Below are 15,522 nucleotides of genomic sequence, written 5' to 3' on the forward strand. Positions count from 1 at the left end.
GGAGACAGAGGAGGAGAGAGAGAGAGATAGGAGAGAGAGGACTTACTAACAGCCTGGGTTGGTAGAAGGAGACAGGGGAGGAGAGAGAGAGAGAGAGATAGGAGAGAGAGGACTTACTCACTGACAGACTGGGCTGGTAGAAGGAGACAGGGGAGGAGGGAGAGAGACATAGTACTTACTCACTGACAGACTGAGCTGGTAGAAGGAGACAGAGGAGGAGAGAGAGAGATAGGAGAGAGAGGACTTACTAACAGACTGGGTTGGTAGAAGGAGATGGGGGAGGAGAGAGAGAGAGAAACATTTAAATCAAATAATTATATTTGTATCACTGACTTCTCACCAGTGATGTCATCATAACCAGTAACCTTTTCCTCTCTTGTCCCAGCCCAGCCTGACCCTGACATATAGCATCAGGCCTGTTGAGTTGACTTGGGTAACAGACCTCTAGCTTCTACACCACATCCCCCCTTCTCCTGCTCTAACATGAGACCTCATCAGTACTCATTTTGGGTGCTGGTACTGTTCATATTTAGGTGCTGGAACATTAAGCCAATATTCTATAAGAGGTGAACTCAAGCAGTAGAAAGTTAGAGGTGATATTATAGCACACTATGTGTAACTTTGCTGTTCTGCTAGCAGTTTCCTGTGAAGTTTTTGTAATGTCGGTGTTTCCTGTAGGCAGGTGGGTTTAAATGATCTCATCTGCTTAACCTCTCTCGGGTATGTGGGACGAAATCGTCCCACCTAGTCAACAGCCAGTGGAATCGAGTGGCGCGATATTCAAATACCTTAGAAATGCTATTACTTCAATTTCTCAAACATATGACTATTTTACACCATTTTAAAGACAAGACTCTCGTTAATCTAACCACATTGTCCGATTTCAAAAAGGCTTTACAGTGAAAGCAAAACATTAGATTATGTCAGGAGAGTACCCAGCCAGAAATAATCACACACCCATTTTTCAAGCTAGCATATAATGTCACCAAAAACCCAAACCACAGCTAAATGCAGAACTAACCTTTGATGATCTTCATCAGATGACACTCCTAGGACATTATGTTATACAATACATGCATGTTTTGCTCAATCAAGTTCATATTTATATCAAAAAACAGCTTTTTACATTAGCATGTGACCTTCAGAACTAGCAAACATACCGAAAACTTCCGGTGAATTTACTAAATTACTCACGATAAACGTTCACAAAAAACATAACAATTATTTTAAGAATTATAGATAAAGACCTCCTTTATGCAATCGCGGTGTCAGATTTTAAAATAGCTTTTCGGCAAAAGCACATTTTGCAATATTCTGAGTAGATAGCTCGCCATCACGGGCTAGCTAATTTGACACCCACCAAGTTTGGCGTTCACTAAACTCAGAATTACTATAAGAAAAATTGGATTACCTTTGCTGTTCTTCGTCAGAATGCACTCCCAGGACTTCTACTTCATCCACAAATGTTGTTTTGGTTCAAAATAATCCATAGTTATGTTCAAATATCCTCTGTTTTGTTCTTGCGTTCAAGACACTGTCCGAACAGTGACGCGCGGACGCATGTTGTGAGAAAAAAATGCAAAATATTCCATTACCGTACTTCGAAGCATGTCAAACGCTGTTTAAATTCAATTTTTATGCGATTTTTCTCCTAAAATAGCAATAATATTCCGACCAGGAGACGTCGTTTTCGTTCAAAGACTCAAAGAAGAAACTGGACTCTTCATGTGCATGCGCACGCCCGTTTCATTGTTCTCAGATCGACCACTATCCAAATGCGCTACTGTTTTTTAGCCAGGGACTGCAGAGTCATCATTCAACGTTCTGGCGCCTTCTGAGAGCCTATGGGAGCCTTAGAAAATAAAGAGGGTATAGAAGGCCAAGAAATGGTCAGAGAGGGCACTTCCTGTATAGAATCTTCTCAGGTTTTGGCCTGCCATATAAGTTCTGTTATACTCACAGACACCATTCAAACAGTTTTAGAAACTTTAGGGTGTTTTCTATCCAAATCAAACAATTATATGCATATTCCAGTTTCTGGGCAGGAGTAATAACAAGATTAAATCGGGTACGTTTTTTATCCAGCCGTGAAAATACTGCCCCCTATCCTAAACAGGTTAAGTTCTTCCCGTAGTGGGACTTCTGGAGAACATTTAGTCTACGTTTTGATTGTCCTTCAACCCTTTGTTACCCTTGTGCTCTGACACTTTTTGTGGGTTGGGTGCAGGAACGTAGCGAACAGGTCGATTGTTGCAGTCGTCATGTTGATGGCGACATACTTTACAGTTATTTTGATCGCGGAGGTTATTGGAATCATGGTTTCGTGGTAGAAACTGTCGTTGTGCGTCATCTCTCGACGCTCCAATACCTGATAATGCACCCTCTAACTGGAGTGAGTGCTCCTGGTCAAACTTCAAAACCTGAGTGGTCAGGGCTCTTAGCGTTGTGAACTTTTGATGCCTCAAAAGCTGTGCTTGCAAGCTCTCTGAGTTGTAAGATAGGCAAGCCAACGTGGGCGGCAGGGCCCAAGTACGTAATGAAGGTGGGATACATGTTCGACAGAAACATTTGTTTGAATGGTAACAGCTCTTCCATTCCTGTTTCAGTGACTAGGCCAAAGTAAGCTGAACGAAGCCTATGATAGTAAGCTTGTGGGTGTTCATTCCGAGCTTGTTTGACGGTGTTAGCCAGTGAGCTATCGTGTTTGCGATTTGCAGACCCACTGAATTCTAATTTCAAAGCTGTGGCAAGTTTAGCATAGTCATTTAGCACGTGTTGCTGTTGTAGACGAATGAACCTCGTCACGTGTCTATTCGACATTCGCTTCAACAGGTAAACCCTGTCAGAACCCATAGCGTTCGGGTAGCCATCCAACGCGTCCTCTATGTCAGCTAGGAATGTCTCAGTATCGTTTGGCTGTTATCTTTTATTGATTCAGTCCAGCCTGAAATCTCCCCGACTGACTCAATGGGAGGGGTCTCCAGGGGCCACCAGTGGCCCGAGGTGTTCAGGGGCTACAGCTTCACCATCACCAGCTCCACTCAGCCACAGTACCCAGGAGGCTCCTTCCTCCTCACGTTCACCGGCTCCAACAGAACCCATACCCAGCCAGCTGTCAATCACTCTGCTGCCTTCCTCTTCCCTGCTGCAGATGACTCCCACCAAGGGAACTACAGCTGTGTTTATGAGAATGATGTTTTCTTTCATGACTTCTCCTCTGAGAGTGAGCTCCTCTCCCTCACCATCACAGGTAACTGAACATGAACCAGACTTATAACTTTGTCACTGACATATTTCCCACAGATCTATGTGATGATGATCAGTCCCCTCATCAAAGGTGTTTCTGTTTGCAGCCTCTCCTCTGCCAGCCTTCATCATCATCATTGTTGTAGTGGTGCTGATCCTACTGACAGCCATCACCACCTTCTACCTGTACTACAAGGTAAAGACATTTACTCAGACGTTACAAGTCATTTAAACTAGAGGGAGAGGGTGAGAGGAGAGGGAGGGAGAGAGAATGGAGATACTAGAGAGTAAATGTCTGACTGTTGGTGCTGTGTCTCCCTAGCCCACCAGGAGGCAGAAGAGAGTGAACAGGGTGAGCAGCATGGATCTTTATGTCAATGCCATGGAGATGGTCTCTCTGAGCTCCAGAGCTGAAGCTGGACCGGGAGAGGAGAGAGCAGCCCAGGGGACGGAGTAGGAGTAGAATGAAGCTGACCCTACATGCTGATCTTAGGTCAGTTTTGTGTTTTAAATGGATGGTCAGCAGTGGACTGGTGTTTAAAATGTGGTGACAAACCTGAAGTGGTTCTAATTTTAATAACAAGTTCAGAATTAGTTTCTCTTTCTAGAACCTTGGAAGAAATCTAAAAGGAGTGATTGCAACCACCATTATCAAATAAAATCAAATCAAATCAAATTTATTTTTATAGCCCTTCGTACATCAGCTGATATCTCAAAGTGCTGTACAGAAACCCAGCCTAAAACCCCAAACATCAAGCAATGCATGTGAAAGAAGCATGGTGGCTAGGAAAAACTCCCTAAGAAAAACTCCTTAGAAAGGCCAAAAACCTAGGAAGAAACCTAGAGAGGAACCAGGCTATGAGGGGTGGCCAGTCCTCTTCTGGCTGTGCAGGGTGGATATTATAACAGAACATGGTCAAGATGTTAAAATGTTCATAAATGACCAGCATGGTCAAATAATAATAATCATAGTAGTTGTCGAGGGTGCAACAAGCACGTCCGTTGAACAGGTCAGGGTTCCATAGCCGCAGGCAGAACAGTTGAAACTGGAGCAGCAGCACGGCCAGGTGGACTGGGGACAGCAAGGAGTCATCATGCCAGGTAGTCCTGAGGCATGGTCCTAGGGCTCAGGTCCTCCGAGAGAAAGACAGAAAGAGAGAAAGAGAGAATTAGAGAGAGCATATTTAAATTCACACATGACACCGGATAAGACAAGAGAAATACTCCAGATGTAACAGACTGACCCTAGCCCCCCGACACATAAACTACTGCAGCATAAATACTGGAGGCTGAGACAGGAGAGATCAGAAGACACTGTGGCCCCATCCGATGATACCCCCGGACAGGGCCAAACAGGCAGGATATAACCCCACCCACTTTGCCAAAGCACAGCCCCCACACCACTAGAGGGATGTCTCCAACCACCAACTTACCGTCCTAAGACAAGTCCGAGTATAGCCCACAAATGATTCCTTTTAGTTTGGTTTTTACCACCAGAGAAACATGGGGTTCTGGGTAACATGGGGTTCTGGGTAACATGGGGTTCTGGGTAATATGGTGTTTTTGGGTAACATGGGGTTTTGTCCTTTTCAGAGAATAGCTCAATTGCATCTGTTTTGTGTTCCAGGATGTATTAAAAACAGTACTTTTTGCTTTTGTCTTAATGTCTTTATCTTATTTAGTGTCTCTTAGATTCTTTATCTTATTTAGTGTCTCTTAGATTCTTTATCTTATTTAGTGTCTCTTAGATTCTTTATCTTATTTAGTGTCTCTTAGATTCTTTATCTTATTTAGTGTCTCTTAGATTCTTTATCTTATTTAGTGTCTCTTAGATTCTTTATCTTATTTAGTGTCTCTTAGATTCTTATCTTATTTAGTGTGTCTTAGATTCTTTATCTTGAAGTGTTTCTGTTATTAGTCCATGTATTATTATAGTCATCTGGTCATTCTTTGTAAAAGAATTTAAAGTAAAAGGGTCATCTTTTCCTCAAGTCGTTTTGGTTTGTTGTTGTTTACCTCTCATGATGTTATTAATTATAAATGTCATGATATTGATTATGATGTAGATTATTGTTATGATGTTGTTAGTAGTATATAGATAATGATGTTATTGATTATAAATGTTATGATATTGATTATTGATTATGAAGTAGATTATTGTTATGATGTTGCTCTCTAAACTGTCATGTAATCAACTGAATGCTTTTAATAAAATGACAGGCTGTCAGTCTTGTGTGATTCTCCTCTTGGACAGACTACAACATACAGTATGAATTAACTGAGATCAGTCTTGTGTGATTCTCCTCTTGGACAGACTACAACATACAGTAAGAATTTCATGCTGAAACCCTCATAGCCAAGTGTGTGTGTGTATCTGTGTGTTCAGAACTCTAGTGGTATTAAAACATGATCTGACTAGGTAGTGTCCACTCCAGTACATGTGTAGTGTAGGATGTGTGTCTGTGTACTCCAGTACATGTGTAGTGTAGGATGTGTGTCTGTGTATTCCAGTACATGTGTAGTGTATGATGTGTGTCTGTGTATTCCAGTACATGTGTAGTGTAGGATGTGTGTCTGTGTACTCCAGTACATGTGTAGTGTAGGATGTGTGTCTGTGTACTCCAGTACATGTGTAGTGTAGGATGTGTGTCTGTGTACTCCAGTACATGTGTAGTGTAGGATGTGTGTTGATGCCTAAAGAGACTCTGTGTTTAACACACTTCAACCAGACGACTGTAGAAGCTTCTGTTTTATTGAAGAACAACCGTTGTCTCCATTGAACACAATGTTGTGGTCAAGGTAGTTGTTTTATGACTGACTGAAAGAGGGAGACTTTCAGAGTATTTCTTCGTTGGTCAAATGTTGGTTGGCTGAATGTTGGGTCTAGATGGTTGGTCGTTGGCTTGATGGCTGAATGTCAGGTTTGTTGAACATAGATCCTTGTTGATATCATGTTAGTTCTCATTAGGTTGTATTTTGGTGGTTTTTGGTTAGACTGGTTCCTAGGAGGAGGAAGAGGAGGCTGAGCTGTGACAGTCTGACATCAGTCTCCTGTTACCTGCTGAGAGAGAGAGAAGAGAGAGAGAGAGAGAGAGAGAGAGAGAGAGAGAGAGAGAGAGAGAGAGAGAGAGAGAGAGAGAGAGAGAGAGAGAGATGCATGAGATATTTGCTGTACATAGCATCTTAACCTCTCTAGGGCAGGCGGGACAAATTCGTCCCACCTACGTAACAGCCAGTTGAATCCTGTGGCGCGATTTTCAAATACCTTAAAAATCCTATTACTTCAATTTCTCAAACATATGACTATTTTACAGCTATTTAAAGACAAGACTCTCGTTAATCTAACCACACTGTCCGATTTCAAAAAGGCTTTACAACGAAAGCAAAACATTAGATTATGTCAGCAGAGTACCCAGCCAGAAATAATCAGACACCCATTTTTCAAGCTAGCATATAATGTCACAAAAACCCAGAAGACAGCTAAATGCAGCACAACCTTTGATGATCTTCATCAGATGACAATCCTAGGACATTATGTTATACAATACATTCATGTTTTGTTCAATCAAGTTCATATTTATATCAAAAAACAGCTTTTTACATTAGCATGTGACGTTCAGAACTAGCATAATGGTAAATCAGGGTCGCGTGCATGGCGCAATTCTTGACAAAAAAAATCTAAATATTCCATTACCGTACTTCGAAGCATGTCAACCGCTGTTTAAATTCAATTTTTATGCAATTTATCTCGTAAAAAAGCTATAATATTCCGACCGGGAATCTCCTTTTCGGTAAACAGAGGAAAAAACACAAAGACGGGGGCGGCCAGTGCACGCGCCTAAGCCCACAGTCCCTTGATCGGCCACTTGACAAAGGCAATAATGTGTTTCAGCCTGGGGCTGGAATGACGACATTCAGGTTTTTCCCGGGCTCTGAGAGCCTATTGGAGCCGTGGGAAGTGTCACGTTACCGCAGAGATCCTTTGTAATGGAATGAGATGTCAAAGAAAGACAATAAATGGTCAGACAGGCCACTTCCTGTAAAGGAATCTCTCAGGTTTTGACCTGCCATTTGAGTTCTGTTATACTCACAGACACCATTCAAACAGTTTTAGAAACTTTGGAGTGTTTTCTATCCAAGCCAATAATTATATGCATATTCTAGTTACTGGGCAGGAGTAGTAACCAGATTAAATCGTGTACGTTTTTTATCCAGCCGTGTCAATACTACCCCGTAGCCCTAACAGGTTAACCTCTATGGGACCGGCGGGACGAATTCGTCCCACCTACGTAACAGCCACTGCCAGCCTGTGGCGCGATTTTCAAAATCTTCAAAATCCTATTACTTCAATTTCTCAAACATATGACTATTTTACAGCCATTTAAAGATAAGACTCTCGTTAATCTAACCACACTGTCCGATTTCAAAAAGGCTTTACAACGAAAGCAAAACATTAGATTATGTCAGCAGAGTACCAAGCCAGAAATAATCAGACACCCATTTTTCAAGCCAGCATATAATGTCACCAAAACCCAGAAGACAGCTAAATGCAGCACTCACCTTTGATGATCTTCATCAGATGACAACCCTAGGACATTATGTTATACAATACATGCATGTTTTGTTCAATCAAGTTCATATTTATATCAAAAACCAGCTTTTTACATTAGCATGTGACGTTCAGAACTAGCATACCCCCGCAAACTTACGGGAATTCGCTAACATTTTACTAAATTACTCACGATAAACGTTCACAAAAAGCATAACAATTATTTTAAGAATTATAGATACAGACCTCCTCTATGCACTCGATATGTCTGATTTTAAAATAGCTTTTTGGTGAAAGCACATTTTGCAATATTCTAAGTACATAGCCCAGGCATCACGGGCTCGCTATTTAGACACCCGGCAAGTTTAGCACTCACCATAATCATATTTACTATTATAAAAATGTCATTACCTTTTGTTGTCTTCGTCAGAATGCACACCCAGGACGTCTACTTCAATAACAAATGTTGGTTTGGTCCAAAATAATCCATCGTTATATCCGAATAGCGGCGTTTTGTTCGATGCGTTCCAGACACTATCCGAAATAGTAAAGAAGTGTCGCGCTTGGCGCAATTCCTGACAATAAAATTCAAAGTATTCCATTGCCGTACGTCGAAGCATGTCAACCGCTGTTTAAAATCAATTTTTACGTCATTTTTCTCGTAGAAAAGCGCTAATATTCCGACAGGGAATCTCCTTTTCGGCAAACAGAGGAAAAAATCCCAAAGGCGGGGGCGGTCGGGGTCACGCGCATAAGCTAGTGTCTCTTGATGGGCCACTTGAGAAAGGCGATAATGTGTTTCAGCCTGGGGCTGGAATGACGACATTCTCTTTTTTCCCGGGCTATGAGAGCCTATGGAAGACGTGGGAAGTGTCACGTTAGAGCAGAGATCCTTAGTAAATGATAGAGATGGCAAAGAAGTTCCAGAAATGGTCAGACAGGCCACTTCCTGTAAAGGAATCTCTCAGGTTTTGACCTGCCATTTGAGTTCTGTTATACTCACAGACACCATTCAAACAGTTTTAGAAAATTTAGGGTGTTTTCTATCCATATGTAATAAGTATATGCATATTCTAGTTACTGAGTAGGAGTGGTAACCAGATTAAATCGGGTATGTTTTTTATCCAGCCGTGTCAATGCTGCCCCCTAGCCCTAACAGGTTAAGACACACACTATTCCCTATTTAGTGTACTACTTTTGACCAAGTCTCTGGCCAAAGTAGTGTACAATGTAGGGAATAGGCTGCCATTTGGGACGCACACCAGCTAAAGTACATCACCAAGCAGTATCTACCTCTGGTAGCAAACATCTTCATGTAACAGTTAGTGTAGTAGGGTTTCTCATCACAACAGTTACAATACATCACCAAGCAGCATCTACCTCTGGTACCAAACATCTTCATGTATCAGTTAGTGTAGTAGGGTTTCTCATCACAACAGTTACAGTACATCACCAAGCAGTATCTACCTCTGGTACCAAACATCTTCATGTAACAGTTAGTGTAGTAGGGTTTCTCATCACAACAGTTACAGTACATCACCAAGCAGTATCTACCTCTGATACCAAACATCTTCATGTAACAGTTAGTGCAGTAGGGTTTCTCATCATGCTGAAACACAAGGCACAGAAAACATCTTAGTTCATGAGATACATAGATACACACATACATGTGGACGGATGGACGGAACAGACAGACAGACAGACAGACAGACCATCTGCACCCCGCCTCCCTCACTCCCTCCCCACACTACCCCTCCATGTCTTCGTACCTCAGCATGTTGTCCTGGGGTCAGCTGTCTCTGACACTGTTGACACTATCTTTCCCTCCACTTCTCCATCTCTCCCCCCTCACTCCCCCTTCCCTTCCCTCTCTCCCCTCCCCTTCTCTCTCTGACTCACTCTCTCTCCCCCTTCCCTCTCTCCCCTCTCCCTCCTACGTATCCCCCCTCCGCTATACTCCTCTCCCTCTCAAACCCCGTTCCTCTCTCCCCCTTCTCCTCTTCCCTCCCTCCCTCTCTCTCCATACCTCAGCATGTTGTCCCGGGGTCCCCCTTCTCTCCCTCCTACGTCTCCCCCCTCCGCTATACTCCTCTCCCTCTCAAACCCCGTTCTTCTCTCCCCCTTCTCTCCCTCCTCCTCTTCCCTCCATCCCTCTCTCTCCATACCTCAGCATGTTGTCCTGGGGTCCCCCTTCTCTCCCTCCTCCTCTTCCCTCCCTCCCTCTCTCTCCATACCTCAGCATGTTGTCCTGGGGTCCCCCTTCTCTCCCTCCTCCTCTTCCCTCCCTCCCTCTCTCTCCATACCTCAGCATGTTGTCCCGGGGTCAAATGTCTCTGACACTGTTGACACTTCAGACACAGAGGGTGGTAGTCCCGCCCCAATGACTTCTTCTTCTCACCTGGACCAATGGGGAGAGAGGATAGCAAGGGTTAGAGGTCAAATGTCTGTCATGGACCAATCTGGTTAGAGGATACCAGGGGTTAGAGGTCAAATATCTGGCATGGACCTTTGGGGTTGGAGGATACCAGGGGTTAAATAAAAAATTTAATCAAATCAAATTGTATTTGTCACATGCGCTGAATACAACAGGTGTAGTAGACCTTACAGTGAAATACTGAATGCAACAGGTGTAGATCTTACAGTGAAATGCTTACTTACAAGCTCTTAAAAGCTCTTAACCAACATTGCTTTAAGAAGTTTTAACCCCTATGGGCTAGGTGGGACGCTTGCGTCCCACCTACTCAATAGCCAGTTGAATCCTGTGGCGCGTTATTCAAATCCTTAGATATGCTATTACTTCAATTTTTCAAAAATATGACTATTTTACACAATTTTAAAGATAAGACTCTCGTTAATCTACCCACACTGACCGATTTCAAAAAGGCTTTACAACGAAAGCAAAACATTAGATTATGTCAGCAGAGTACCAAGCCAGAAATAATCAGACACCCATTTTTCAAGCTAGCATATAATGTCACATAAACCCAAACCACAGCTAAATGTAGCACTAACCTTTGATGATCTTCATCAGATGACAACCCTAGGACATTGTTATACAATACATGCATGTTTTGTTCAATCAAGTTCATATTTATATCAAAAACCAGCTTTTTACATTAGCATGTGACTAGCATGTGACTAGCATTCCCACCGAACACTGCCGGTGAATTTACTAAATTACTCACGATAAGCGTTCACAAAAAGCATATCAATTATTTTAAGAATTATAGATACAGAACTCCTCTATGCACTCGATATGTCCGATTTTAAAATAGCTTTTCGGTGAAAGCACATTTTGCAATATTCTCAGTAGATAGCCCGGCATCACAGGGCTAGCTATTTAGACACCCAGCAGGTTTAGCACTCATCAAAGTCAGATTTACTATAAGAAAAATGTTATTACCTTTGTTGTCTTCGTCAGAATGCACTCCCAGGACTTCTACTTCAATAACAAATGTTGGTTTGGTCCAAAATAATCCATCGTTATATCCAAACAGCGGCGTTTTGTTCGTGCGTTCTAGACACTATCCTAAAGGCTAAATAAGGGTGACGAGCATGGCGCAATTCGTGACAAAAGAATTCTAAATATTCCATTACCGTACTTCGAAGCATGTCAACCAAAATACTACCACAGTAGTAGAGTCCCGGGTCAGATTACAACAGTAGTAAAGCCCAAGGTCAGATTACCACAGTAGTAGAGTAGAGTCCCAGGTCAGATTAACACAGTAGTAGAGTCCCAGGTCAGATTACCACAGTAGTAGAGTACCAGGTCAGATTACCACAGCAGTAGAGTCCCAGGTCAGATTACCACAGTTCTTGGAGGTTCCCTGGTCAGATTAACACAGTAGTACAGTCCCAGGTCAGATTAACACAGTAGTACAGTCCCAGGTCAGATTACCACAGTAGTAGAGTCCCAGGTCAGATTACCACAGTAGTAGAGTCCCAGGTCAGATTACCACAGTAGTAGAGTCCCAGGTTAGATTACCACAGTATTAAAGTCCCAGGTCAGATTACCACAGTAGTAGAGTCCCAGGTCAGATTACCACAGTAGTAGAGTCCCAGGTCAGATTACCACAGTAGTAGAGTCCCAGGTTAGATTACCACAGTATTAAAGTCCCAGGTCAGATTACCACAGTAGTAGAGTCCCAGGTCAGATTACCACAGTAGTAGAGTCCCAGGTCAGATTACCACAGTAGTACAGTCCCAGGTCAGATTACCACAGTAGTACAGTCCCAGGTCATATGACTACATTATTAGAATCCAGGTCAGATTACCACAGCAGAAGAGTTCCAGGTCAGATTATCATCGTAGTAGATTCCCAAATCAGATTACCACAGCAGTAGAGTCCCAGGTCAGATTACCACAGTTGTTGGAGGTTCCCTGGTCAGATTTCCCCAGTAGGACAGTCCCAGGTCAGATTACCACAGAAGTGGTGTCCCAGTTCAGATTACCACAGTAGTAGAGTCCCAGTTCAGATTACCACAGCAGTAGAGTCCCAGGTCAGATTATCATTTTAGTAGATTCCCAGGTCAGATTGCCACTGTAGTACAGTCCCAGGTCAGATTACCACAGTAGCTGAGTCCCAGGTGAGACTACCACAGTAGTATAGTCCAGGTCAGATTACCACAGAAGTAGAGTCCCAGGTCAGATTATCAGTGTATTAGAGTCCCAGGTCAGATTACCATAGTAGTAGAATTCCAGGTCAGATTCAGCTATGTTCTCAATCAGTAGATCATAGGACTTATTAGAACGGTTCCACATTTGAGTGAAACGAGGGAAAAGCATTTGGTTTATAACTGGCATAAAAAGATTAGGCTGGTATTTAATAATAATAATCCTGAAGATTTTGGTCAACGTAGTAATTTGAAATAACTAGAGGTACTTTTGAGAACAGTTCCTATACCACATAATGTATACTCCAATAGTTATGTTACAGTCACCGTAGAGAGTGATGTTGTCTCCTGGTCTGACTCTCAGCTCCACCTCTGCTGCAGAGATCCCATCCTGACTGGAGGAAACAGCACCTACAGGTAGCAGAGGAACAGTGTTAGGATGAACTGACTGGAGGAAACAGCACCTACAGGTAACAGAGGAACAGTGTTAGGATGAATCATAGAATGTCACTTTGACATCATAAACTTCTCCACATGAACATTTAAACGTCATGTCTTTACCACAGTCACCACAATAAGATAACAAGTGTGGTCAACCACATGAAGGGGAGGGTTTAGCTTCAAGGTAAACAAGTTTCATACCATCATGACATCACTGGAAAATATTCAGCTTTGAGGTGTTCACCTTAAATAGCAACACGTAACTAGCAGCACCTGGTCAAGTCAACCTGCTGCAACATCCTCAAACACAACATTTTAACTTGACCATTGAAGGAAAAGACTCTTGAGACAAAAAACTAAGGTAGGCCTCTATACTTGTAACCTGCCAGTATTAATGTTTGATTATATTATGAACATCCGGTAATCATAACATTTAAAACCTGATCTGCATTAACTATTTCAGGCATACCAAAATGTAGTGTTTGTCCAGCAAACATCTTGGCCTTTCCAATCTTGGACACCGTGAATTGAAGTCATCCAGCAACTACAAGCAGAAACTACAATATCCATGATGCTCTGGAGACAATGTGGTGGTACAGCTATGCAAATTGTAGTTCTTAATCTCTTTTTGTTCAGGATTAGTTGGAAAACAAATAGGACATAGACAGAGTGAGAAATGCCCTCAGTGTGAAATCTGAGTTCATCATCAGGAGAGCAGCTGCAACATGGGTGAACAAATACTTGTAACTTGGATGTCCTCTCTTCCTCAGGCCAAACGGTAGACAGAAAGCAGCATGGCAATGGTAGACAAACGGCAGCATGGCAACAACAACAGGAAGTGTGGGTTTCCTGTGTGCTGAGTGTGTCTTCTCAGCCAATCAGTGACTAGCTCTTATATGAGTACTGTAATACCAACATCATAATATCAGACTGAACAACATTAGTAGTGGTCAATGTATGTATATGTTTACATGTGTTTATATAAACATTATGTGGGAGTGTGTCCATAATATTGTCTATCATATATAGTCCTATGTGTGTCGTTGTGGTTTACTCAGCTAGTGCTGCTGCTCTGTAGGGGAGGGGTTAAGGGGGGCCTGGGTTTCAGGTCTGAGGAGCAGTGTCAGAGTAGCTGGGTCTGTCAGGAACAGTGTCAGAGTAGCTGGGTCTGTCAGTAACAGTATCAAAGTAACTGGGTCTGTCAGTAACAGTATCAGAGTAGCTAGGTCTGTCAGCAACAGTATCAGAAACTTTCTGTCCACAAACGATGCAGAACAATTAATCCATGCTTTTGTTACTTCTAGGTTGGACTACTGCAATGCTCTACTTTCCGGCTACCCGGATAAAGCACTCAATAAACTTCAGTTAGTGCTAAATACGGCTGCTAGAATCCTGACTAGAACCAAAAAATGTGATCATATTGCTGATTTCAAGGTCTTACTGCTAACCTACAAAGCATTACATGCACTTGCTCCTACCTATCTTTCCGATTTGGTCCTGCCGTACATACCTACACGTACGCTACGGTCACACGACGCATGCCTCCTAATTGTCCCTAGAATTTCTAAGCAAACAGCTGGAGGCAGGGCTTTCTCCTATAGAGCTCCATTTTTATGGAATAGTCTGCCTAACCATGTGAGAGATCCAGACTCGGTCTCAACCTTTAAGACTTTACTGAAGACTCATCTCTTCAGTGGGTCCTATGATTGAGTGTAGTCTGGCCCAGGAGTGTGAAGGTGAACGGAAAGGCTCTAGAGCAACGAACCGCCCTTGCTGTCTCTGTCTGGCCGTTTCCCCTCTCTCCACTGGGATTCCCTGCCTCTAACCCTATTACAGGGGCTGAGTCACTGGCTTATTGGCATTCTTCCATGCCGTCCCTAGGAGGGGTGTGTCACTTGAGTGGGTTGAGTCACTGACGTGGTCTTCCTGTCTGGGTTGGCACCCCCCCCTTGGGTTGTGCCGTGGCGGAGATCTTTGTGGGCTATACTCGGCCTTGGTGGTTGAAGATATCCCTCTAGTGGTGTGGGGGCTGTGCTCTGGCAAAGTGGGTGGGGTTATATCCTTCCTGTTTGGCCCTGTCCGGGGGTATCGTCGGATGGGGCCAGAGTGTCTCCTGACCCCTCCTGTCTCAGCCTCCAGTATTTATGCTGCAGTAGTTTGTGTCGGGGGGCTAGGGTCAGTCTGTTATATCTGGAGTATTTCTCCTGTCTTATCCGGTGTCCTGTGTGAATTTAAGTATGCTCTCTCTAATTCTCTCTTTCGGAGGAGCTGAGCCCTCGGACCATGCCTCAGGACTACCTGACATGATGACTCCTTGCTGTCCCCAGTCCACCTGGCCGTGCTGCTGCTCCATTTTCAACTGTTCTGCCTGCGTCTATGGAACCCTGACCTGTTCACCGGACGTGCTACCTGTCCCAGACCTGCTGTTTTCAACTCTCTAGAGACAGCAGGAGCGGTAGAGATACTCTCAATGATCGGCTATGAAAAACCAACTGACATTTACTCTTGAGGTGCTGACCTGTTACACCCTCGACAACTGTGAATATTATTATTTGACCATGCTGGTCATTTATGAACATTTCAACATCTTGGCCATGTGCTGTTATAATCTCCACCAGGCACAGCCAGAAGAGGACTGGCCACCCCTCAAAGCCTGGTTCCTCTCTAGGTTTC

At 43.2% G+C, this 15,522-nt stretch overlaps 1 non-coding gene across 1 annotated transcript; it reads right to left on the reverse strand.

The window, feature by feature from the left end:
- Positions 1–5,989: 5,989 nt before the first annotated feature.
- On the reverse strand, positions 5,990–12,754 carry LOC106564715 (uncharacterized). The gene is made up of 4 exons (XR_006763628.1): positions 12,736–12,754; positions 10,099–10,193; positions 9,350–9,404; positions 5,990–6,307 (listed from the first exon to the last, which is right to left on the reverse strand). It is a non-coding gene; the product is annotated as an uncharacterized protein (transcript).
- Between the last annotated feature and the right edge of the window lie 2,768 nt (positions 12,755–15,522).

The sequence above is a fragment of the Salmo salar genome, unplaced genomic scaffold (genome assembly GCF_905237065.1).
Source record: "Salmo salar unplaced genomic scaffold, Ssal_v3.1, whole genome shotgun sequence".
NCBI classification, from domain to species: Eukaryota; Metazoa; Chordata; class Actinopteri; order Salmoniformes; family Salmonidae; genus Salmo; species Salmo salar.